Source organism: Pongo abelii, chromosome 15, assembly GCF_028885655.2.
Source record: "Pongo abelii isolate AG06213 chromosome 15, NHGRI_mPonAbe1-v2.0_pri, whole genome shotgun sequence".
In the NCBI taxonomy this organism is placed as follows: Eukaryota; Metazoa; Chordata; class Mammalia; order Primates; family Hominidae; genus Pongo; species Pongo abelii.
This window is the reverse complement of record NC_072000.2, coordinates 53,331,892-53,355,478: the sequence shown is the minus strand read 5'-3', so window position 1 is coordinate 53,355,478 and position 23,587 is coordinate 53,331,892. Positions and strand designations below refer to the sequence as shown.

The 23,587-nt window shown below is 40.2% G+C and overlaps 1 non-coding gene and 1 pseudogene across 1 annotated transcript; one reads left to right on the top strand and one right to left on the bottom strand.

Annotated features, from left to right (window-relative positions):
- Positions 1-22,837, bottom strand: part of LOC100453460 (ATP synthase F(0) complex subunit C2, mitochondrial-like) — a 51,877-nt pseudogene extending 29,040 nt beyond the window's left edge.
- Positions 20,780-20,895, top strand: LOC112128973 (U5 spliceosomal RNA). The gene has a single exon (XR_002911403.2). It is a non-coding gene; the product is annotated as a U5 spliceosomal RNA (small nuclear RNA).
- Positions 22,838-23,587: the final 750 nt, after the last annotated feature.

Below are 23,587 nucleotides of genomic sequence, written 5' to 3'. Positions count from 1 at the left end.
TCTTCATAGAGACAGATTTTACCACATTTCCCAGGCTGGTCTCGAGCTCCTAGGCTTGCCTCAGCTTCCTAAAGTGCTGGGACTATGGGTGAGAGCCACTGTGCCTGACCTATGTTTGTATTTTGGTAGGACTGAGGAAATTACCACTAGGTGGGTTCTTGAACCTAATATATTCATCATGAGGTAGACCTGGAATAGAAGTGGGATCAATACAACATTTCATTGGGGCCAATATGACTTGGAGCCTATGTCTAGGAGGACTCAAAATGTCCTGGTACTTCCCTTTCTCCAATGTATGGTTACCCTAATATGTGATCATAGGTCCACTTGGCAAATGATTTGGGTAATCATATACATAATCATATACAATTGCCTTGGTGTTTCAGGGTCTTTCCTCCTGAAGACCCAGTCTCTCCTTCAGTCAATTGGTTTCTGGGTTTGAAAAACAGACTCAGATCCAGAAATTGAAACTGAATAGGGATCATAATGTTCTTATTAGGGTAGCTTCTCTCATCCTCTTGATGATTTATTCTTGCTTTTCTCCCCTGATTTCATAGATTAACAAATATGCCTATTAGCTGCTTATCTATCTTGTGTCTGTGGACTCTGTATTCTGTGAACCATCTCCATTGCTCTCCGTAGATGAGGCTTCTCTGGATCTCACTCTGACTATGCCACCTGCATTGCTTCTGATTAAGCATCAACTGTGCCTCCTGGCCTTGATTGTTTAGGGATTCTATCATCCTCTATGTCATTAGGGAGCCACATTCCGTAATGGTATATCTTTCTGCTACCCCTGGCTTATGAAGGACAGCCATCATTGAGCTTCTCCACTGTGCTGGTTCTTTTCTCACCAGCATTTTTAGTGCTTTCCTTACTGCTTTAAATAGAGCATTCTTCTGGTGCTCAAGCAGAATATACCTGGCTGACAAGTTTCCTGGCCTTAATGGTATATCCACTCCAGCATGTCCATTTCTTTGAGTCTTTTGATCCATTTGTCTATCATCTATCATGGCAATTCTAACATTTCTGTGAGTCATCAGTTTTTCTAAGCATCCAAGAGCTAGCTCAGCATTTTTGTCTCATATCCTTGGATCCTTGAAAGGGTGTTAAATCCTATATCCTGTATACAAATTTATGTTCTACTCCCCAGTCTCTTCCAATAAAGCTCCCTTTGGATCCAGCCCCATATATCTGCTTCTGGCCCCTGCTGGTAAATGTTGACTAGGTCCTGTAGCTCCTTCAGGGAGTGATGACTTTTCCTATAACAGGCCCATTATTTTCTGGATTAAAAAAAAAATATATATATATTTTAGTTAGGAACTCACTTTGTCACCCAGGCTCTGGAGTGCAGTGGTGTGATGATCTTGGCTCACTGCAACTCTGCAACTTCTGCCTCCCAGGCTCAAGTGATCCTCTTGTCTCAGCACTCCCAAGTAGCTGAGACTACAGGTGTGAGCTGCTGCACCTGGCTAATTTTTTTATTTTTATTTTTGTAGAGAGGGGGTTTTGCCATGTTGCTCAGGCTGGTTTCAAACTCCTGAGCTCTAGAGATCAGTCTGCCTCAGCCTCCCAAAGTGCTAGGATTACAGGCGTGAACCACCACACCCAGCATAGATGGGCTATATTTTGACTTGATTACTGGTCTTAGTTACTGACTAGGAAGGAAGGTGCTGAGGTGAATCCTGAGTGGGGTTCATATTGTCCTGCAAGATAGTGGCCTCTCTACTTCCCTTATTTGCAAGAAATGGGGAAGTTCTAACCTTCAACATGGGATAGTAGGATACTTCTGGAGGGGAATTTGGGGTTTCAAGATTTTAAAGTACATCAGCCTAGATGTCTAGATCCCAAGTTTTAGGACTCTCCCCAGCCAGAACTCTCATCTTGGCACAGCAGACCTTGTAAGTTTGAGAATTCAACCTTGTCTTGAGCTCTTCTAACCTTGTAATTAACTTCTGAACCCAATTACTAGCTTTTCTATTTTTTGGCTGCAGTATATAACAACGTTTTCATATGTTATCAGTTAGAACCTTTGATTTTCATAATTCATCTGGAATTGGTGATTAATTACCCTCAGCTTTTCACTATCTTTCTCTACTCATTGATAGCACTCAGCAATAGCCATCTGATTCCATTGCCCTCATAATTACTACTTCTTAAATGCCTGAGATATAGTAGACTTGTGAGTGCATTCCTTTCTGCCACTGTCTCCTCCTGGTTCACTACCAGTGAAAATTTAAACAATTTAACCAACTCTTACCAAAAACCAGGGACTTCAGTAATGCATGTACCACCAGTGATGGTGTCTTTATTGCCAGCCAGTTAGCATTTGGGCCAGCTAAAAACTCTCATTTTCAGGTTCTGGGTTTTTTTTTTTTTTTTTTTTGAGACAGAGTCTCGTTCTGTCACCCAGGCTGGAGTGCAGTGACGCAATCTCGGCTCACTGCAAGCTCTGCCTCCTGGGTTCAGGTCATTCTCCTGCCTCAGCCTCCCAAGTAGCTGGGATTACAGGTGCCCGCAAACATGCCTGGCTAATTTTTTGTATTTTTAGTAAAGACGGGGTTTCACCGTGTTAGCCAGGATGGTCTCGATCTCCTGATCTCGTGATCCACCCATCTCGGCCTCCCAAAGTGCTGGGATTACAGGCGTGAGCCACTGCTCCCAACCTCACATTCTGTTTTTTTCCATTGCTCCTGACATCAAGTGTCCCAGGTCAGGTATGCAGAAAGTTCATTGGAGAATGATGTTGGGAAGAACACTTTTGAAGAAATGAAGGAAGCAGCTTTGGGCAGAGTGAGAAGATGAGAGACAACACAGTTACAGCAAAACCTCAGCCATCCCCATGAGGAACTCTGGCACTGGATGTCCCTTCAAAGTAGTTACGAACTGAAGCAAGGGAGCCAATCCAATGCTTGCCTGCATCAACCAACCATTGGATATGGACCACTCTCAAGGAGAACGTGTAACCTTGGATAGAACAGTTTCCTTGGGCCAAGGGCAATATCCAGGTAGGAACTCAGCTATGAGTCATCTGCAAATCACTCCTGGAAGCTGAGGGAATTACTACCTTGATCTTGAAGAGAAAACTGGGCAGCACATCACAGCATCTACTACAGTTGTGGTCTGAGATAACTACTTGGATGTCTAATAGCCTCACAGGCTTAACATATCCAAAGCATGGCTCTTATTATTATTATTATTTTTCTCTCTGAGTCTGTTTTTCAGTCTTTGTAAATACTATTATAAAGGACTTGTGAGGATCAGACCATAGATTTTGGTTTGTTTCTTTCTTGCCTGAACCTCCATATGATGTCAGCAAGTCCTTCCAGTTATAACTTAAAAGGTATGTTTTGAGTCCACCACTTCTCTCTACCTTTACTGCTACTACCCTAGTAAGCCACCATCATCTCTTGCCTATAGCATTGCAAGTGTCTTCTAATCAAAGTCTATGTTTCTATTCTTGCTTTCTACAATTTATTTTCTAAATGGCAACCACACTCTTAAAGATGCAAATCAGACTGTGTCACACTTTTACTTACCTCTTTCATGATTTTACATTTCACTTAGAAAAAAATCTAAACTCTTTACCATAGTTTTACAAGGCCCAATATTATCTGATACCTCCATGTCTCTCTGACCTCATCTTCTCCTTTCCACCATGGTAGTCACTATTATGGCCACCTAATAGTCGTTTCCTCCTCTTTTGCCAACAGAATTTTGATTTTTTTTGAGAGTACCAATATTCCCAGATAATGGAGCTATGCTAATCTAAGCCAGTCATGACAATACTTTCCTTGCCTAATTCACTGCTAGATGGGTGGGTGGGGAGTGTTTATGAACTGCTTCAGGCCGATAACACCAAATAAAATTATGCAAGAGACTTTCTGAGAATCTTTAAAAAATTTTTTGTTGAAAGGAAATGATGTGGCTAGCACTGGCCCTTCTCCATTCCTTCTGCCATGAATGTAGACATGATTTTGAAACCTCCACAGACATTTTGTAACTATGAAGAAAATACCTAGGGAATCACGGAGATTTTGACTCAAATGATTGAGCCTCAAATGCAGTCTCTTAGTTCTGTCCCTGAAACACTCAGCTCTTTCCCACCTCCAGGCCAGGCCATGCACTTGTTTTCCCTCTGCCTGGAACTCTTTTCTCTCATATCTTTGCATGACTGGCTCCTCCAGGTCTCAGCTCACCTCAAAGAGGTTCTTTCTGACCATCTAATTTTAAGTAGCACCCACTTCCAACTCTTGTCCTGGCACTCTATCTCAGTATACGCATTTAAAAATAGCACTTAGTATTTTGTGAAAATGCCTTATGGAATGAGTGATTACTTTTTTCATAGTCTGTCTCTCCAGTAGAATGTAAGTTTTATGAGAATTGGGATATTATTTGCCTTGTTCAATGAAATTATCTCCAACACCTAGACTAGGGTCTGGCTTACAGTAGGTGCTAATGAATGTTGTTGAATAAATGAATAAATGTCACCAAATTCTAGCTACATTTGACCATTCTCTTAATTTCTCTGATTTTTACAGTTTTTTCATTTTTTAAATAGGGATCAAGTAATACCATTTAGATGCACCATGAAATGCTATGAATGGCAAATGAGACAATGTTTGTGGAGGTGCGTGAGATTGCAGAAAGCATTGATGGTGCAAGCTCTGAGATTGTGGAGTGATAACAGCTCTCTCAGGTTTTTGAGTATGCTGTAATGCTGTAGGCATTGCAAATTTCTTTCTTTTATTAGATTCTTGTATATACAGAAGAGAGTTATGAGCCTAGGAACCTGAGAAAGTAAAATCGAATGACTTGATTGCAGTGTTTATTGCAGAAGGCACCTGGGAGCACTCTGGTTGCTGTGTTTGAATGTGGCATTACTTGGTCTGGGGACTGCAGAGTGAATGAGTTTGAATTTAGTGTACCAAGGGTAAAGTCAACATATAGGCAGTTGCTAGCAGAGTGGAATGATAAAAGCATGATTATCTGAGGAAAGTGACTAGGGATTCAAAAAATCAGACTAATCATGATAATAAAGTCATAAACTGGGCTTTATCAAAGGAGGGGAAACAGCAGAAGGCGGTATTAGGGAAATGTGTCATTTAGTTGGTAGAGACAAGCGTATGGAGGTATTTTTGGCTGCTGTTTACAGAGGTGATGATAGGGGGAAATTATGTTAAGAAAACCCCAGGGAAGTTATTTCTTGAAAATTTAAAACATAAAAATAGACTAGGCAACATCTCTCTCCATTGTTCACAACAATATTTAAGAGCCTAATAAGGAGAACAGAAATTTAATTATTACCCAGGTATGAACAGGTGGAAATTCCAAGATGGAAGAAGTCAACATAAAATAATAAAAATGAGGTTCTACTCCAACAGTAGTCCTCACTTATTGGAGAGGTGATGTTTCACAGTGGAAAGAGAACTAGACTTGGACTCAGAGAAACTGATTTGCTAGACATGCATTTGCTAGACAATATTGATTAGATTTCTTCCATGTCTAGACATTCTCGGGTACTGAGAATACAACATAGTCTGTGCCCTTAGAGAGTAACTCCACAGGGTGTTGTGGGCAAGTTGGTAAGCAATTTTAGCAGAGTGTGATAATACTGGAGTAAAGGAAGAACAGGGTTCTTTGAGAACACAGAATCCAGCCTGGTGTGTGTGTGTGTGGGGAGGTGTGGGTTGGACTGGGAAAATACACTGGAGGAAGTGATGTCTAGGCTGAGACTGGAAACATGCCAAGCTGGTTTGTGCCACAGGGCCTTTGCACCAACTGTTTCCTCTGCCTGGAACACTGTTCCCTTTGCTCTCTGATATTTAGTTTAAATATTACCTCCTCAGAGTGGTCATTCCTGATTAACTAATATAAGGAAGCCTGACAGAAAACCTTTAACAAATTACTCTTAGTGTTTTTAGAATATTTATCATCATCTGGTGTTTTCTGGTATTTGTATTGTTTGTCTCTCCATTAGAATATTTTCTTCATGAGAGCTTAGACCTTGTCTTCCTTGTTCCTTGCTGTATCCTCAGTCAGTCTTTAGAACAGTTCCTGGCTCAGAAGAGATGCTTAACAAATATTTGTTGAATAAACAATCAAACAAATAAATAAATACTAATAACAATTGAGGGAGGGAAGATGGGGACCAAAGAGGAGAGGAGAAAAATGTTCTGTCAGAGAAACCAATGGTTGTTGTGGGTTCTACTTGATTCCCATGCCCTCTCAGGATTTGTTGGAGAAATTGACTCACTGCTCAGCACCGGGGCTTTGTTGCCTGTGTAAGGAGTTTCCTCTTCCACATTGATGGGGTTTTACTTCAATCTGATCCTATTCTGCTGCATTTTAACTTTCTGTTGGCACCCTCCTCTGTATTCCAGCTTTGCTACAGAGATTTTAGTTTTTAGATTTCCTTGGCCTTTCTAATGGGGTTTAGAGGTCAATCTGTGGGCTCAAGCTACCATCTTGAATCTGAAAATCTAAAGGAAAATACTACTCTTAGTTAAGGTTTGAACCCAGGTCACTTTTCCCCATAGATCTTCTGAAAAAGAAACCTATGCAAATTACCTTAAGCCTAGCAGAACTAGAAAGGAAAATTTGCTGTAAAAGCAGCAAATGCAACTAACACAAAATAAAGTGTTTTAGAGTAAGTAAATCAGGATTTTCCTTTTATGACTGAGGTTCCCCTGAGGGTAATTAAGTCTAAAAGGGTGCTCAGATAAGGTCCTTTAATATTGCCACCACCATGGAGCTGGCCTGTGGTGACTGGCACTAAGCTCTCCTTCAGACCCTGAAGAGTTTTTTTGTTCAAAATGCTAGGAACTGCAGTACATTAAGGTAAGGGAGAAGCTGTTCATGGAAGAATCTCATGGGGCAGCTGCACCTTAGTGGACTCATCATGCTCTAGAATTAGATTTTAAGTACATAAAAGTAATTTTATTGCTCTTTTGTTGGGTGATAGCTAAACTTCCATGTTTCTGATTTATCCACTTCAATGTGCTGGTGTATATTGTTCTACCCAGGGCATTCTCTTCTGTGAAGAAGGACACAAAATGCTTAATGCACATAAAAATAGAGTAGAATATAAATTCAATTAAAAATAAATTTGAATGGAGGAATGAATAAAATTTTAAGAAAAGCTACGTCAACTTTGAAAAGAAGAGCAAACTTGGAGGGAGTTTGCCTGATCAGAAGTTAAAGCATATTACAATGCTATAATAATAAAAACAGCAAGGTTCTTGTGTAAGAACAGAGAATTAGACCTAATGGAACAGGACAGAGAATTCTAAGAAGATCTAGGTATATATGGAGGCTAGGCTTTTAGAAAGTGGCATCAAAAAAAAAAAAAAAATGGGGGAAAGAAAGGTGTGAAGAAGTTTAAAGTTCTTCCTTTTTTCCTCTGTCCACTTTCTATTTGAATTTCTCTGCTTTGTTCTTTTTCACTCCTACCTCTCACGCAGTGGGAAAGGTGGGCCCATGCCCAGGAAGAGGAGCCTCACCCCACTTCCCTGCTTCAGGAGGCCTAGAGGAAGTGAAGCAAAGGAAGAAGTGGTCAGGTAACTGGGGCCTATTTCTGACCTAGGTACTAATCCAGAGTTACAGGAGACTAGAGAGGGATTTATGGATAAAACCGTAATTAATTCAACCCCAGTGTAATTGAGTAGCCTATGCTTTCATCCCATACCCTTTCTGAGGCATGTATTTCCATAAAAAACCCTAATATAATACTCAAATCATCACATAATAAGGTAGGTTTGCTGAACGCTTTAAGAGGAGACAGGAAAGAGGATTCACATGGCTTAAAAATTCTCCATTAGACATCTCTGTTCTAAGGAGATGTTGCAAAGGAGCATGCATACTGGGATAAAAAGAATTTATGTTCATTATTGCAGTCAACCCACAGCCTGCCTTCTGACCATCAGTAATTCACATTCCTCCAACATGCAAAATATTCCCAACTCAGGACTTGCCTTGTCTCAATTCTTTTTTTATTCTCACTGCATATCCAGAATCTTTCCATTACCCTGACCACCTCAGCTCACTTTGCAGTTTATACACCTTTCTCAGACAAGCCCAAGAAAGCTACTTCCTTGAAAGGCAGAAGGCAATTGCCTATAGTTAGTACTTTATTTTCTCTTTGCCTAGAATTTACTCTATGGGCATGTTATCCTTTCTTTGGGAAAATTATGGCTGGCTCATGCCAAACTTATGGACCCCAGATCCTGGCTAGTACTTCTTGGGAAGGCACAGTTACCATTATTTTCAGTTATAAAGAGCGATGTTGCTCCCTTCCTAGATTTTGGGGCATGACTCGTCTTTCGGGTTTTTATGTTACCCTGTACATTCTTTATAGACTATTTCTAGTGTTAATTATCTTCAATAGTAGTTCTTCTGTCACTTCTGGACAGAATGGGCTTATTGTTTGAAACTCTGGTACAAGAATAGACTAGGATAATGACTTTTTCTTGCTTCATGAACTTTAAAGTATTCATTTCATATTGTTTGATGGAGATGGCAGATACTCTTCCTTTTGTGTGCTTAAGACAGAAAACAAATTTCAGCAGAGAGCAGAAAAAACCCTTTATTTGGAAAGTAAAGGAATGAGTGAGATAAGTATTTTTTGTTTGATGCCAAGTCTTATTACCTGGTTAAAATAATGCTGGTGTCTTTTATGTACATCAAATGGATATACTTCTATGCAGGAAGCCTCCACCCCAGTCCTGTCCCTTCTTTGCTTGGCTGTCACTGTCATAGGAGTCATTGTTAATATGCTAGTTCTTGAAAATAATGTGTGAGTAAGAACTGGGAGTGAGATGGAGAGAAGCTTGATAATTTGTGGGTCCAGAACTGAGGGTTAGAAGGATGAAAATCAGAAGCAGCTTTGAGGAAGTGACCACACCCTCCCCACCCCAGGCTAGCTCCCAGGCAGGACTGGTCTATTTAATGTTGATTCTCCAGCCCCCATTCTTTCCCTTTGTAATCCAGCCTGAGACCTAATCAGTAAAAAACTCATTTGGCTCAATAAAAACCTGTTAAAAACATGCAATTAACTGTGGAAAGCATAAGTAATGTTCTCACAGTTAATCTCTTTTTCCTCTATGCTTCTGTAATAGTTACCTCTTGCTGTATAATAAACCACCCCAAATTTAATAGTTTAAAACAACTATTGTTTTATTTGCTCGTGATTCTGTGTCAGCAGTTGGGGCTAGTATCAGACAGGTGGTCTGCTGGTCTCACTTGGGGTCACCCATGTCTCATTAGTTATCTGGGGGGCTTAAGTTGGGCTGGCTCATCTCTGTTGCATGTGAACTTGTCCTCCAGCAGGCTAGCTTGAGTTTCCCCACATGGTAGCATCACTGTCCAAGAGGGTGAGAGAAGAATCTGTAAGGCCTCTTGATGCCGCGGCTCGGATGTCATGCAATGCCATTTCTGTTGCATTCTATGGGTCCAAGTAACTCACAGGCCAGCCAAAATTTAAGGGCTGGAAAAATAAGAGGAGCTACAAGGAGGAGCTTGATAAGAGGAGCTACAAGGTCTCATTCCATAGGATGCATGCCTATAGGGATGGGAGGAATTGTTGATGCCGTCTTTGCAAATAATCCACCACAGCATCTACAGCACATGCATGGCTTTGTCCCTAAGCTTCTAGAGAGCAGGAGATCTTACTTGATATGCTATACCACAGGCACTAGGCCTTTCATAAAGTAAATGTTTGATAGTCATTAGTTGCATTGAATTCACATGTCAAAGAAGGGTAGAGTTACCGTTGAGTCACATAGGAAGCCAAAATTTGGGTATCTGGACATCAAGCCAAATCAGGGGGCTTGGAATAAGTTCAGAGCCTAAAGGTCTAAGGCATATTGGGGCATCTGCTGAGATAGCAACTTCTAAATGCCCATGGAGAGCTGGGAGGATCAGGCAGGAGTAAGGGTCAGGGTTATAGCTGGAAACCAGGAATTGTGAGGAGTGGGATTCAGTGAAAAACCTTCAGAAGGGGTTTCAGGATCTGGGATGGGTTGATAGGCTCCTTCGGTGGAGAGCTTCGTGATCCAAAGACTTAGGAATTAAAAAGACAACTCATATGGCCCCCTGGTAAGATAGGACCAGGAGGCCGGGCACGGTGGCTCATGCCTGTAATCCCAACACTTCAGGCGGTCGAGGTGGGTGGATCACAAGGTCAGGAGTTCGAGACCAGCCTGGCCAATATGGTGAAACCCTGTCTCTACTAAAAATACAAAAATTAGCTGGGCGTGGTGGCGGGCACCTATTGTCCCAGCTACTTGGGAGGCTGAGGCAGAGGAATCGCTTGAACCCGGGAGGCGGAGGTTGCAGTGAGCTGAGATCGCGTCACTGCACTCCAGCCTGGGCAACAGAGTGACTCCATCTCAAAAAAAAAAAAAAAAAAAAAATAGGATCAGGATAATCACAATGGACATTTGTGTTCAAAAGGGAAAAGAAAATAACAGGAATCACATAGCACTTACCAGTCCACAGCAGTTCTGAAATCTAAATAGACACATGCTGCCACGGAGCATTGTCTTTGGGATCAGAGCTAGGTTCTATTTCCCGGGAGTGGATCCCTAGTCCATTGTTCTTCATGTCTCTTAGTGTCACTTTCTAAGATGCTTTTGATTTCCATAAAAATGGCTAGTATTTGCAGCTGAGTAACCGTCTCAGCCTGTTTCTCATAGAAAGCTGGGAGCCCAGAGGCCTCTCTTTATTTTTAGGTGTCTCAAGTCTATTATAGTCCAAGTTGACATAACTTTCATTAGCACAACTCTCCTGAAATCTCTTTGGGTTTCTCTAAGGATCTGTTTCAGATCTACTCCATTTAATGCAAGTTCCATGTACAGTTCTGAGACAGGTCTCTCTTTTATTTTGGGAGCCATGTCAGGCTACTGTGGAACAATTACTTTAATGCAAGCACTTTGTATAGTTGAGAGGACCCATTAATCACTGCGTTAAATCTTACAAGGTATTAACAAACCGGCTTGCAGGGGCATCTTGATTTGATCTTTTTCTTGAGGCTGTTTTATTACTTTGAGGATCTTTTACTGGCTTAAGGGACTAGAAATGAGACATTTTCTAATTGTATTGTTTTATTGTTCCATCCAGTATGTTCTGGCTCCTCTATATACCTCTAAATTCTGCTTGAAACAAAACAGTTCTCCTAACTCATCCATCTCTTCTCATACCATATCATAATCAGCTAAAATAAGCCAATTGACGCTCAGTATTCTATCTGCAAATCATCTTACCAACATCTGCAATTTCATTAGGTTATATTCTATCTTCCTGGTTTACCATATGTGATAGTTTTGCCAATTATTTCTTTATTACATAATGTGGGATTCATTTTCCAGCCTGCTAGAGCAGGTTCTTCATTGCATTTCCAGCCTCTGCTAACTATTTATTTGCCAGTTTTTAGACTTGGCTAAAATTTTCTTTGCTTCTTCTCCAGGCTCTGCTTGCTACCAGTCTTAGAGTCAGTGCTCTTGTTTTAGATTTCGTTATATGAGCACTCTAATGTTAGAACAAATTTCTTTCCCAGCTATATTTTTATCACAAAACACCCACAAACCTCGTGGCTTAAAACAATAAACATTTATTATTTTTCATAATCCTTTGGTAAGTTGGGTGGTTTTTCCGATTTGGGTTGGTGAGCTGGGCTGGAAAGTGTAGGATGGACTCACTCACATATCTGGAAGTTGCCTAGATGTCTATGGAGTGATGGAGATGACTAAGTATCTGTCAACATTTGTGGGCTAGCTTGAGTTTCTTACATTGAGATGATTGTAGGTTCCTAAAAGGCAGCATGGAAAGGCAAGCACTTTGTGTTTCTGCTTGTATCATGTTTGCTATTGCCCCATTGCTCAAAGCAAGTTGAATGGCAAAGCCCAGAGTCAGTGTGCATTGAGACTACCTGCGGGCACGGATAGGAAGGAGAACTAGTGCAGCCAGTTTTACAAACAATCTACCACCCTTTTAGAATTTTAATTTCTGCTTAGTATTAATTCCATTCCACAGATAAAAGTTCCCAAGCAGTAGCATATGATGTTCTGTGTTTATAATTTCTAGCACTTTCCAAATTAGTGTGTACATACAATATTCATGAACAATAAAGGGAAATTTCTTCTTTTTTTTCTCCTCTGTTAAACTTTTATTAAACCCACAGTTATGTAACAGTAATAATAGTAAATAGTATTACAGTAAATAGTAAATAGTAAAAATAGGTTTCTTCTCTTTTTTTTTCCTTTGTGCAAATTAATAGTGTACATGAGATTTTTATTTTTTTACGTTTCCACAATGTAACTTTTATTAAACATCATATAAATACACCATGACTTATTTAACCAATTTCTTATTGTTTGACATTTTGTTTGTCTCCTTTTGAGAGCTATTATGAATTATGCAAATGTTATTGTATATAAATCGCTGTGAACCTCTGTGATTATTTACTTAGATATATACCCACAGGAAGAATATCTACATCAAGGGAAATGCGTGGATTTTGAAATATGGGCCTAACTTGCCCTTTTGAAGTTCTGCAATTAATGTATTGAAATCCCCATTTCTTCACACTTTCATCAATCCTGAATATCATAGTTTTAAAGCTACCATTTTTATCTGAAAAATGATATTTTGCTTTTTCATCTGAAAAAATGAAAAATAATATGGCTCAATAGTTATTTGCTTTTTTTTTTGACTTTACAATTTGTTTTTTTATCACATGAACCAATTCCTTATTTTTTATATATATATATATATATACATATATATATATCTTTCTCTCTCTCTCCTTTCCCCTTTCCCTCTCCATCTGTCACTTTCTTTTTTTTTTCTATCCCTCCCCCCTCCCCCCACCCCACAACAGTCCCCAAAGTGTGATGTTCCCCTTCCTGTGTCCATGTGTTCTCATTGTTCAATTCCTACCTATGAGTGAGAATATGCGGTGTTTGGTTTTTTGTTCTTGCGATAGTTTACTGAGAATGATGATTTCCAATTTCATCCATGTCCCTACAAAGGACATGAACTCATCATTTTTTATGGCTGCATAGTATTCCATGGTGTATATGTGCCACATTTTCTTAATCCAGTCTATCATTGTTGGACATTTGGGTTGGTTCCAAGTCTTTGCTATTGTGAATAATGCCGCAATAAACATACGTGTGCATGTGTCTTTATAGCAGCATGATTTATAGTCCTTTGGGTATATACCCAGTAATGGGATGGCTGGGTCGAATGGAATTTCTAGTTCTAGATCCCTGAGGAATCGCCACACTGACTTCCACAATGGTTGAACTAGTTTACAGTCCCACCAATGGTGTAAAAGTGTTCCTATTTCTCCACATCCTCTCCAGCACCTGTTGTTTCCTGACTTTTTAATGATTGCCATTCTAACTGGTGTGAGATGGTATCTCATTGTGGTTTTGATTTGCATTTCTCTGATGGCCAGTGATGGTGAGCATTTTTTCATGTGTTTTTTGGCTGCATAAATGTCTTCTTTTGAGAAGTGTCTGTTCATGTCCTTCGCCCACTTTTTGATGGGGTTGTTTGTTTTTTTCTTGTAAATTTGTTTGAGTTCATTGTAGATTCTGGATATTAGCCCTTTGTCAGATGAGTAGGTTGCGAAAATTTTCTCCCATTTTGTAGGTTGCCTGTTCACTCTGATGGTAGTTTCTTTTGCTGTGCAGAAGCTCTTGAGTTTAATTAGATCCCATTTGTCAATTTTGGCTTTTGTTGCCATTGCTTTTGGTGTTTTAGACATGAAGTCCTTGCCCATGCCTATGTCCTGAATGGTAATGCCTGGGTTTTCTTCTAGGGTTTTTATGGTTTTAGGTCTAACATTTAAGTCTTTAATCCATCTTGAATTGATTTTTGTATAAGGTGTAAGGAAGGGATCCAGTTTCAGCTTTCTACATATGGCTAGCCAGTTTTCCCAGCACCATTTATTAAATAGTGAATCCTTTCCCCATTTCTTGTTTTTGTCAGGTTTGTCAAAGATCAGATAGTTGTAGATATGTGGCATTATTTCTGACAGCTCTGTTCTGTTGCATTGATCTATATCTCTGTTTTGGTACCAGTACCATGCTGTTTTGGTTACTGTAGCCTTGTAGTATAGTTTGAAGTCAGGTAGTGTGATGCCTCCAGCTTTGTTCTTTTGGCTTAGGATTGACTTGGCGATGTGGGCTCTTTTTTGGTTCCATATGAACTTTAAAGTAGTTTTTTCCAATTCTGTGAAGAAAGTCATTGGTAGCTTGATGGGGATGGCATTGAATCTGTAAATTACCTTGGGCAATATGGCCATTTTCACGATATTGATTCTTCCTACCCATGAGCATGGAATGTTCTTCCATTTGTTTGTATCCTCTTTTATTTCCTTGAGCAGTGGTTTGTAGTTCTCCTTGAAGAGGTCCTTCACATCCCTTGTAAGTTGGATTCCTAGGTATTTTATTCTCTTTGAAGCAATTGTGAATGGGAGTTCACTCATGATTTGGCTCTCTGTTTGTCTGTTATTTGTGTATAAGAATGCTTGTGATTTTTGTACATTGATTTTGTATCCTGAGACTTTGCTGAAGTTGCTTATCAGCTTAAGGAGATTTTGGGCTGAGACAATGGGGTTTTCTAGGTATACAATCATGTCATCTGCAAACAGGGACAATTTGACTTCCTCTTTTCCTAATTGAATACCCTTTATTTCCTTCTCCTGACTAATTGCCCTGGCCAGAACTTCCAACACTATGTTGAATAGAAGTGGTGAAAGAGGGCATCCCTGTCTTGTGCCAGTTTTCAAAGGGAATGCTTCCAGTTTTTGCCCATTCAGTATGATATTGGCTGTGGGTTTGTCATAGATAGCTCTTATTATTTTGAGATACGACCCATCAATACCTAATTTATTGAGAGTTTTTAGCATGAAGGGTTGTTGAATTTTGTCAAAGGCCTTTTCTGCATCTATTGAGATAATCATGTGGTTTTTGTCTTTGGTTCTGTTTATATGCTGGATTACATTTATTGATTTGCGTATATTGAACCAGCCTTGCATCCCAGGGATGAAGCCCACTTGATCATGGTGGATAAGCTTTTTGATGTGCTGCTGGATTCTGTTTGCCAGTATTTTATTGAGGATTTTTGCATCAATGTTCATCAAGGATATTGGTCTAAAATTCTCTTTTTTGGTTGTGTCTCTGCCCAGCTTTGGTATCAGGATGATGCTGGCCTCATAAAATGAGTTAGGGAGGATTCCCTCTTTTTCTATTGATTGGAATAGTTTCAGAAGGAATGGTACCAGTTCCTCCTTGTACCTCTGGTAGAATTCGGCTGTGAACCCATCTGGTCCTGGACTTTTTTTGGTTGGTAAGCTATTGATTATTGCCACAATTTCAGCTCCTGTTATTGGTCTATTCAGAGATTCAACTTCTTCCGGGTTTAGTCTTGGGAGGGTGTATGTGTCAAGGAATTTATCCATTTCTTCTAGATTTTCTAGTTTATTTGCATAGAGGTGTTTGTAGTATTCTCTGATGGTAGTTTGTATTTCTGTGGGATCGGTGGTGATGTCCCCTTTATCATTTTTTATTGCATCTATTTGATTCTTCTCTCTTTTTTTCTTTATTAATCTTGCTAGCGGTCTATCAGTTTTGTTGATCCTTTCAAAAAACCAGCTCCTGGATTCATTGATTTTTTGAAGGGTTTTTTGTGTCTCTATTTCCTTCAGTTCTGCTCTGATTTTAGTTATTTCTTGCCTTCTGCTAGCTTTTGAATGTGTTTGCTCTTGCTTTTCTAGTTCTTTTAATTGTGATGTTAGAGTGTCAATTTTGGATCTTTCCTGCTTTCTCTTGTGGGCATTTAGTGCTATAAATTTCCCTCTACACACTGCTTTGAATGCATCCCAGAGATTCTGGTATGTTGTGTCTTGGTTCTCGTTGGTTTCAAAGAACATCTTTATTTCTGCCTTCATTTCGTTATGTACCCAGTAGTCATTCAGGAGCAGGTTGTTCAGTTTCCATGTAGTTGAGCGGTTTTGAGTGAGATTCTTAATCCTGAGTTCTAGCTTGATTGCACTGTGATCTGAGAGATAGTTTGTTATAATTTCTGTTCTTTTACATTTATTGAGGAGAGCTTTACTTCCAAGTATATGGTCAATTTTGGAATAGGTGTGGTGTGGTGCTGAAAAAAATGTATATTCTGTTGATTTGGGGTGGAGAGTTCGGTAGATGTCTATTAGGTCCGCTTGGTGCAGAGCTGAGTTCAATTCCTGGGTATCCTTGTTGACTTTCTGTCTCGTTGATCTGTCTAATGTTGACATTGGGGTGTTAAAGTCTCCCATTATTAATGTGTGGGAGTCTAAGTCTCTTTGTAGGTCACTCAGGACTTGCTTTATGAATCTGGGTGCTCCTGTATTGGGTGCATATATATTTAGGATAGTTAGCCCTTCTTGTTGAATTAATCCCTTTACCATTATGTAATGGCCTTCTTTGTCTCTTTTGATCTTTGTTGGTTTAAAGTCTGTTTTATCAGAGACTAGGATTGCAACCCCTGCCTTTTTTGTTTTCCATTTGCTTGGTAGATCTTCCTCCATCCTTTTATTTGGAGCCTATGTGAGTCTCTGCACATGAGATGGGTTTCCTGAATACAGCACACTGATGGGTCTTGACTCTTTATCCAATTTGCCAGTCTGTGTCTTTTAATTGGAGCATTTAGTCCATTTACATTTAAAGTTAATATTGTTATGTGTGAATTTGATCCTGTCATTATGATGTTAGCTGGTTATTTTGCTCGTTAGTTGATGCAGTCTCTTCCTAGTCTCGATGGTCTTTACATTTTGGCATGATTTTGCAGTGGCTGGTACCAGTTGTGCCTTTCCATGTTTAGCGCTTCCTTCAGGAGCTCTTTTAGGGCAGGCCTGGTGGTGACAAAATCTCTCAGCATTTGCTTGTCTGTAAAGTATTTTATTTCTCCTTCACTTATGAAGCTTAGTTTGGCAGGATATGAAATTCTGGGTTGAAAATTCTTTTCTTTAAGAATGTTGAATATTGGCCCCCACTCTCTTCTGGCTTGTAGGGTTTCTGCTGAGAGATCCACTGTTAGTCTGATGGGCTTCCCTTTGATGGTAACCCGACCTTTCTCTCTGGCTGCCCTTAACATTTTTTCCTTCATTTCAACTTTGGTGAATCTGACAATTATGTGTCTTGGAGTTGCTCTTCTCGAGGGGTATCTTTGTGGCGTTCTCTGTATTTCCTGAATCTGAATGTTGGCTTGCCTTGCTAGATTGGGGAAGTTCTCCTGGATAATATCCTGCAGAGTGTTTTCCAACTTGTTTCCATTCTTCCCGTCACTTTCAGGTACACCAATCAGACGTAGATTTGGTCTTTTCACATAGTCCCACATTTCTTGGAGGCTTTGCTCGTTTCTTTTTATTCTTTTTTCTCTAAACTTCCCTTCTCGCTTCATTTCATTCATTTCATCTTCCAGGGCTGATACCCTTTCTTCCATTTGATGGCATCGTCTCCTGAGGCTTCTGCATTCTTCACATAGTTCTTGAGCGTTGGTTTTCAGCTCCATCAGCTCCTTTAAGCACTTCTCTGTATTGGTTATTCTAGTTATACATTCTTCTAAATTTTTTTCAAAGTTTTCAACTTCTTTGCCTTTGGTTTGAATATCCTCCCGTAGCTCAGAGTAATTTGATCGTCTGAGGCCTTCTTCTCTCAGCTCGTCAAAGTCATTCTCCATCCAGCTTTGTTCCGTTGCTGGTGAGGAACTGCGTTCCTTTGGAGGAGGAGAGGTACTCTGCTTTTTAGAGTTTCCAGTTTTTCTGCTCTGTTTTTTCCCCATCTTTGTGGTTTTATCTACTTTTGGTCTTTGATGATGGTGATGTACAGATGGGTTTTTGGTGTGGATGTCCTTTCTGTTAGTTTTCCTTCTAACAGACAGGACCCTCAGCTGCAGGTCTGTTGGAGTACCTGGCCGGCCGTGTGAGGTGTCAGTCTGCCCCTGCTGGGGGGTGCCTCCCAGTTAGGCTGCTCGGGGGTCAGGGGTCAGGGACCCACTTGAGGAGGCAGTCTGCCCGTTCTCAGATCTCCAGCTGTGTGCTGGGAGAACCACTGCTCTCCTCAAAGCTGTCAGACAGGGACATTTAAGTCTGCAGAGGTTACTTCTGTCTTTTTGTTTGTCTGTGCCCTGCCCCCAGAGGTGGAGCCTACAGAGGCAGGCAGGCATCCTTGAGCTGTGGTGGGCTCCACCCAGTTCAAGCTTCCAGGCTGCTTTGTTTACCTAAGCGAGCCTGGGCAATGGCGGGCGCCCTTCCCCCAGCCTCGCTGCTGACTTGCTGTTTGATCTCAGACTGCTGTGCTAGCAATCAGGGAGACTCCGTGGGCGTAGGACCCTCTGAGCCAGGTGTGGGCTATAATCTCCTGGTGCACCGTTTCCTAAGCCCGTCGGAAAAGCACAGTATTCGGGTGGGAGTGGCCCGATTTTCCAGGTGCCATCCGTCACCCCTGGAAAGGGAACTCCCTGACCCCTTGCACTTCCCGAGTGAGGCAATGCCTCACCCCTGCTTCGGCTGGCGCACGGTGCACTCACCCACTGACCTGCGCCCACTGTCTGGCACTCCCTAGTGAGATGAACACGGTACCTCAGATGGAAATGCAGAAATCACCCGTCTTCTGCGTCACTCATGCTGGGAGCTGTAGACCGGAGCTGTTCCTATTCGGCCATCTTGGCTCTGACAATTCCACTCTTGATTTTCTATAACAATAAATTATAAAAGCTGGATATAGCAGAAGAAAGCACATGACAGACTGATTTGAATGTTTTGGCAGTACCCACAAACCAACAGGGAAAAGGCATGCAATAGCAGCATCAGCAGTGGAGCCAGCAGGTTGGGTGGTGGGGAAATGACTGCAAGGCTGGTGAACACATTATATTCAGAATCAGCTTCTGCTTAAATGGGAGTTGGCATATTTCAAACCAAATAACTACTCTGGAAGCCAACCTAACTCTTGGGCTTGAAGAAATTAGGAGATAAAAAGAGCAGAATTAAGACTTCCCTTTTAAAGGTGCTTTAGGAGTGAATAATACCTCAAAAATAGTAGCTTAAGTGTTTCAGTGTCACTAATGTACAAATTTGAAAGTGCCTTGAAAAATAGGAAATAATTATGGAGCCCATTAGAATTTTACAGTGGTTGTGGGAAAAATAGTAGAAATAACCTCTTCAGATTTAATGAGGGAGTACATTTAAAGGCAAGTTTAGCTACATTGAGCGTGCCTTTATGACAGAGGAATATTTCGTTTAATTACCCTGTTCATGAAAAGTATTTGTGCCTCATATGTAAAATGAATATAGGTAGGCTATGCAGGGTACTTTCTTTTATAGGATGTTAAAATAAAGAAAATTGGAGCACAATAATAATGAGAATTTTAAAAGAAAAACATAAAATAGAATGGAGTTTGGAATTTTCATAATTAAAAAATTATATAAGAGTTTATGCATATTATAAAAGACTTGGAAATTAGGAGAAAAACCATCAATAGTCCCAAGACCTTAATCACAATCACTTTTATGATTTTAGTATGTTTTCTTTCTTATATTAAAATGCATTTAAAAACATAGTTTTAGTTGTAGTCAATGCATATTTTTTCAATTGGCTTTTGTCATTCAACATTTCATTATAAATATAAAAAACAAGAATTATAATTTAAAAATGTTTAACATCCTTCATTTCTTTAATGAGTATCCAAATTTTTTGCCTAACTTTCCACGGCACACAAAAATGTGAGGTTGGTATATAATAAATGCCAAGCTCCAAACTGGAAGATCAGACACTTGCTGGTTGTTTACTGGTTATTTACTGTATGCCTATTTCACTGGTCTTCTTTGCTAACAGAACCTTGATTGTGTCCAGGTGTTTTTCTTCTCTGTATGATTCAGGTGAGGTGCTCTATCTGTGGTTTGAGGGTTAATTCTTCATCTGCCAATACGCTGTGAAGGTGGGAAGTCTTCTCTTGCTTTTAAGAAGACAATGGATGAGATGGTTCTTTTGCACCATGTCCAGGTTTGTGCTTGTTAATGGGAGAACCAGTTTATAAAAAGAACCTAGGATTATACTAATGAGCCACTAAATCAACTAACTCAGAAACCTCTGGACTTCTTTCCTGTTTAGGCACATCTCCACCCCTGCAGCAGACTTCTGCCTGGATATCCAGGTATTTTCATACATTCCTGAAATCTAAGTGGAGGTTCCCAAACCTCAACTCTTGTCTTCTGTGCACCCACAGGCCCAACACCGCATGGAAGCCACCAAGACTTGGGACTTGCATCTTCTGAAGCAATGGCTGGAGCTGTACCTTTGTCCCTTTTAGCCATGGCTGGAGCTAGAGCAGCTGGGATGCTGGGCATCAAGTTTCAAGGCTCTACAAAGCAGCAGAGCGCTGGGCCTCCTCCTAGGCCTCCTAGGCCTCCAGGCCTTTGATGGAAAGGGCTGCTGTGAAGATCTCTGAAATGCCTTGGGGACATTTTCCCCATTGTCTTAGGGATTAACACTCAACTCCTTGTTACTTATGCAAATTTCTGCAGCCAGCTTGAATTTCTCCCCAGAAAATGGGTTTTACTTTTCTACCTCATGGTCAGGCTGCAAATATTCAAGACTTTTATGCTCTGCTTCCCTTTTAAATAAAAGTTCCAAGTTTCAGATAATCTCTTTGTGAGTACATATGACTGAATGCTTTTGGAATTGGCCAGGTCACCTCTTGAATGCTATGCTGCTTAGAAATTTCTTCTGCTATGCTCTGGTTTCTCTTCATAATCGTATAAATCTTTCGCCTTTTACTAAAGATTTCCGTGGAAATTTCTTCCGCTAGATACCCTAAATCATCTCTCTTAAGTTCAATATTCCACAGATCTCTAGGGCAGGGGCAAAATGCCACCAGTCTCTTTGTAAAGCATAGCAAGAATGACCTTTACTCCAGTTCCCAATAAGTTCTTCATCTCCATCTGAGACCACCTCAGCCTGGACTTCATTGTTCATATCATTATCAGCATTTTGGTCAAAACCATTCAACAAATTTCTAGGAAGTTTCGAACTTTCCCACATCTTCTTGTCTTTTTCTGAGTCCTCCAAACTGTTCCAGCCTCTGGCCCATTACCCAGTTCCAAAGTTGATTCCACATTTTCAGTTTATCTTTATAGCATTACCCTCCTCTGCCAGTACCAATTCTCTATATTAGCCCATTTCACACTGCTATCAAGAACTGCCTGAGACTGGGAAACTTATAAAGAAAAGAGGTTTAATTGATTCACCATTCTGCATGGCTAGGGAGGCCTCAAGAAACTTACAATTATGGTGGAAGGCAAAGGGGAAGCATGGCACATCTTACATGGCGTCAGGAGAGACAGAGTGGGCAGGGGAAACTGCCACTTTTAAACCATCAGATCTCATGAGAACTCCCTCACTATGATGAGAACAGCATGGGAGAAACTGCTCCCATGATCCAATCACCTCCCACCAAGTCCCTCCCTCAACAAGTGGGGATTACAATTTGAGATGAGATTTGGATGGGGACACAGAATCAAACCGTATCAAATGGGGGCTCAGCAGGATGACCAAATTAATTGCAGGCAAGATAAGCATACATTTTCTCTGTGTTTCAAAATTAAAACATGAGTTAAATTGTACTTTTTCTCTACCTCAACACAGTTTTCCTAACTAGGGTTGATAATGGTGGCACAATAGTCAATTGATGTTATATTTTATGATTTAGTTTAATGGCCCCCAATTATTTTATATTTAGGTTAATATAAAGAACACTATGACAAACATCTTTGGGTCTACAGATTTTTCTACATTTTGGATTATTTCTTGAATTAGATTTCTGTGATATATTTGATGGTTCCAATGAAATGATCATTTTGTTTGTCTGCTAAATTACTCTCTATAAAAAGTGATTCTAATTTACATGGCACTAGAGTATCCATTTTCATTTCACTTCTCCTTCTCCTGAGCTTAATATTGTTAAATACTTTTTCTAGTGTAATGAATGAAAAACATTCTGTATTATTTTAATTAGTATTTCTTTGATTATTTGGTCAATGGAGTGTTTCTGAACATTTTTACTTGCCATCTATAATGATTATTTGATATTTGATGCTTATGATTTATTTTTTATATATGATATAAAAGTCTCTTACCTTAGAAAGTCAAAATGGAAATATTTGTTTATTACAAAGTAAACTAGTTCAATAGATTCAGTACTCAGTACACTGCGCCTGTTGGAGGAGATTAAGAATGGAAAATGGATGGAGCTGTTCCGAAGCATATAGCACCTGTCTCTTTAGGAGTGCTTGCTGGAGCAAGCCCCATCCATAAGCCCTGGAAAATGTCTGTCCTGTCCTGCACTGGTAGGCTGCAATTTTATTTTCACTGCAAGCTTCCTGGCCACAACCTATATGAAAAAACTTTTACAAGTAACACACAATATAACCTCCTACCCTGGAAAACCATCCAACAGCCAATACTGTAAAATTTCGTGGTGGTGGTCTCTTTTTCTTTGCTTGTTCACCCTCAATGACGTGTCCCAGCAGGCATGATCTCCTGATTTGACCTGCTCCCTGGGTAGTTCAGGCTCCTCCCTTCTCATTCCATCACACCACACTGTGGGTGCAGTTGCTGTGGCATCTTCCAGGATGTCACCATCATCCATTGAAGTCAGCTTCTGAGGAGACAACAGAAGGGCCAGAGGATGACTCAGAGCTCTCCCTAACTCTACCATCCTTCCCAAAATTCCACACATAGCAGGTGTTGCCACTTACCTCAGCAACCTTCAGTGCACTCTCATTGGACATTGTCAAGAAAAGTGAAGCTGCTATCAATGCTCATCACCTGGGGAACCTGTCTCAGTTGCTCCTGGAATAGATCTGCCCTGGGGAGGGTCATCTATTTCTTGGGTAGTCAGTCCTGAAGGGTAAGATCAGAGGTCAAAGACTTTTGTCTCGTTAAACTGGGCTATGTATGTGAATATTAAAGTTCGCTTGATTTTTTAAAAAAGTTCTAAAACAATCCAACAATATTAAGAAAGAAATTGACAACAGAAGAAAAAGAGCCTTTATCCTGTCAAGCAAATATATTTTAATAGGTATATATTTCAGAGTTTTTTTGCCATATGTGCAAACATTTTACAAAGTTGAATTGTAAAGTACACACAACTTTGCAGTTTGCATTTTTATTTATATGTCTCTACAAGCAAGCTCCCAGGTTGTTACAAGGTGTTATTAGTGTTACATAGATATTGCTGGTGACTTCATAAAACCAGGCATGGTGACTCCATTCCCCTTAAAAGTGAGTGGTTCAGATGTACTCAGGTGACCCAGAAGAACCAGTTCTTCTTCTGCTGGATATTGCTGTGTTTATAAGTGATGCTAGTTACCTGGAAACCATCTTGTTACCAGGAGGTCAACTACAAAGCCACTCAACACATTGAAGATGGCAAATATTTATTAAGCATTCCTTTGTGCTGCTATGAGTAAAATGAACACACCATAGTTTCTGCTCTCTAGCATATTACGATCTATTGGGGAAGACAAATAATCCCAAAT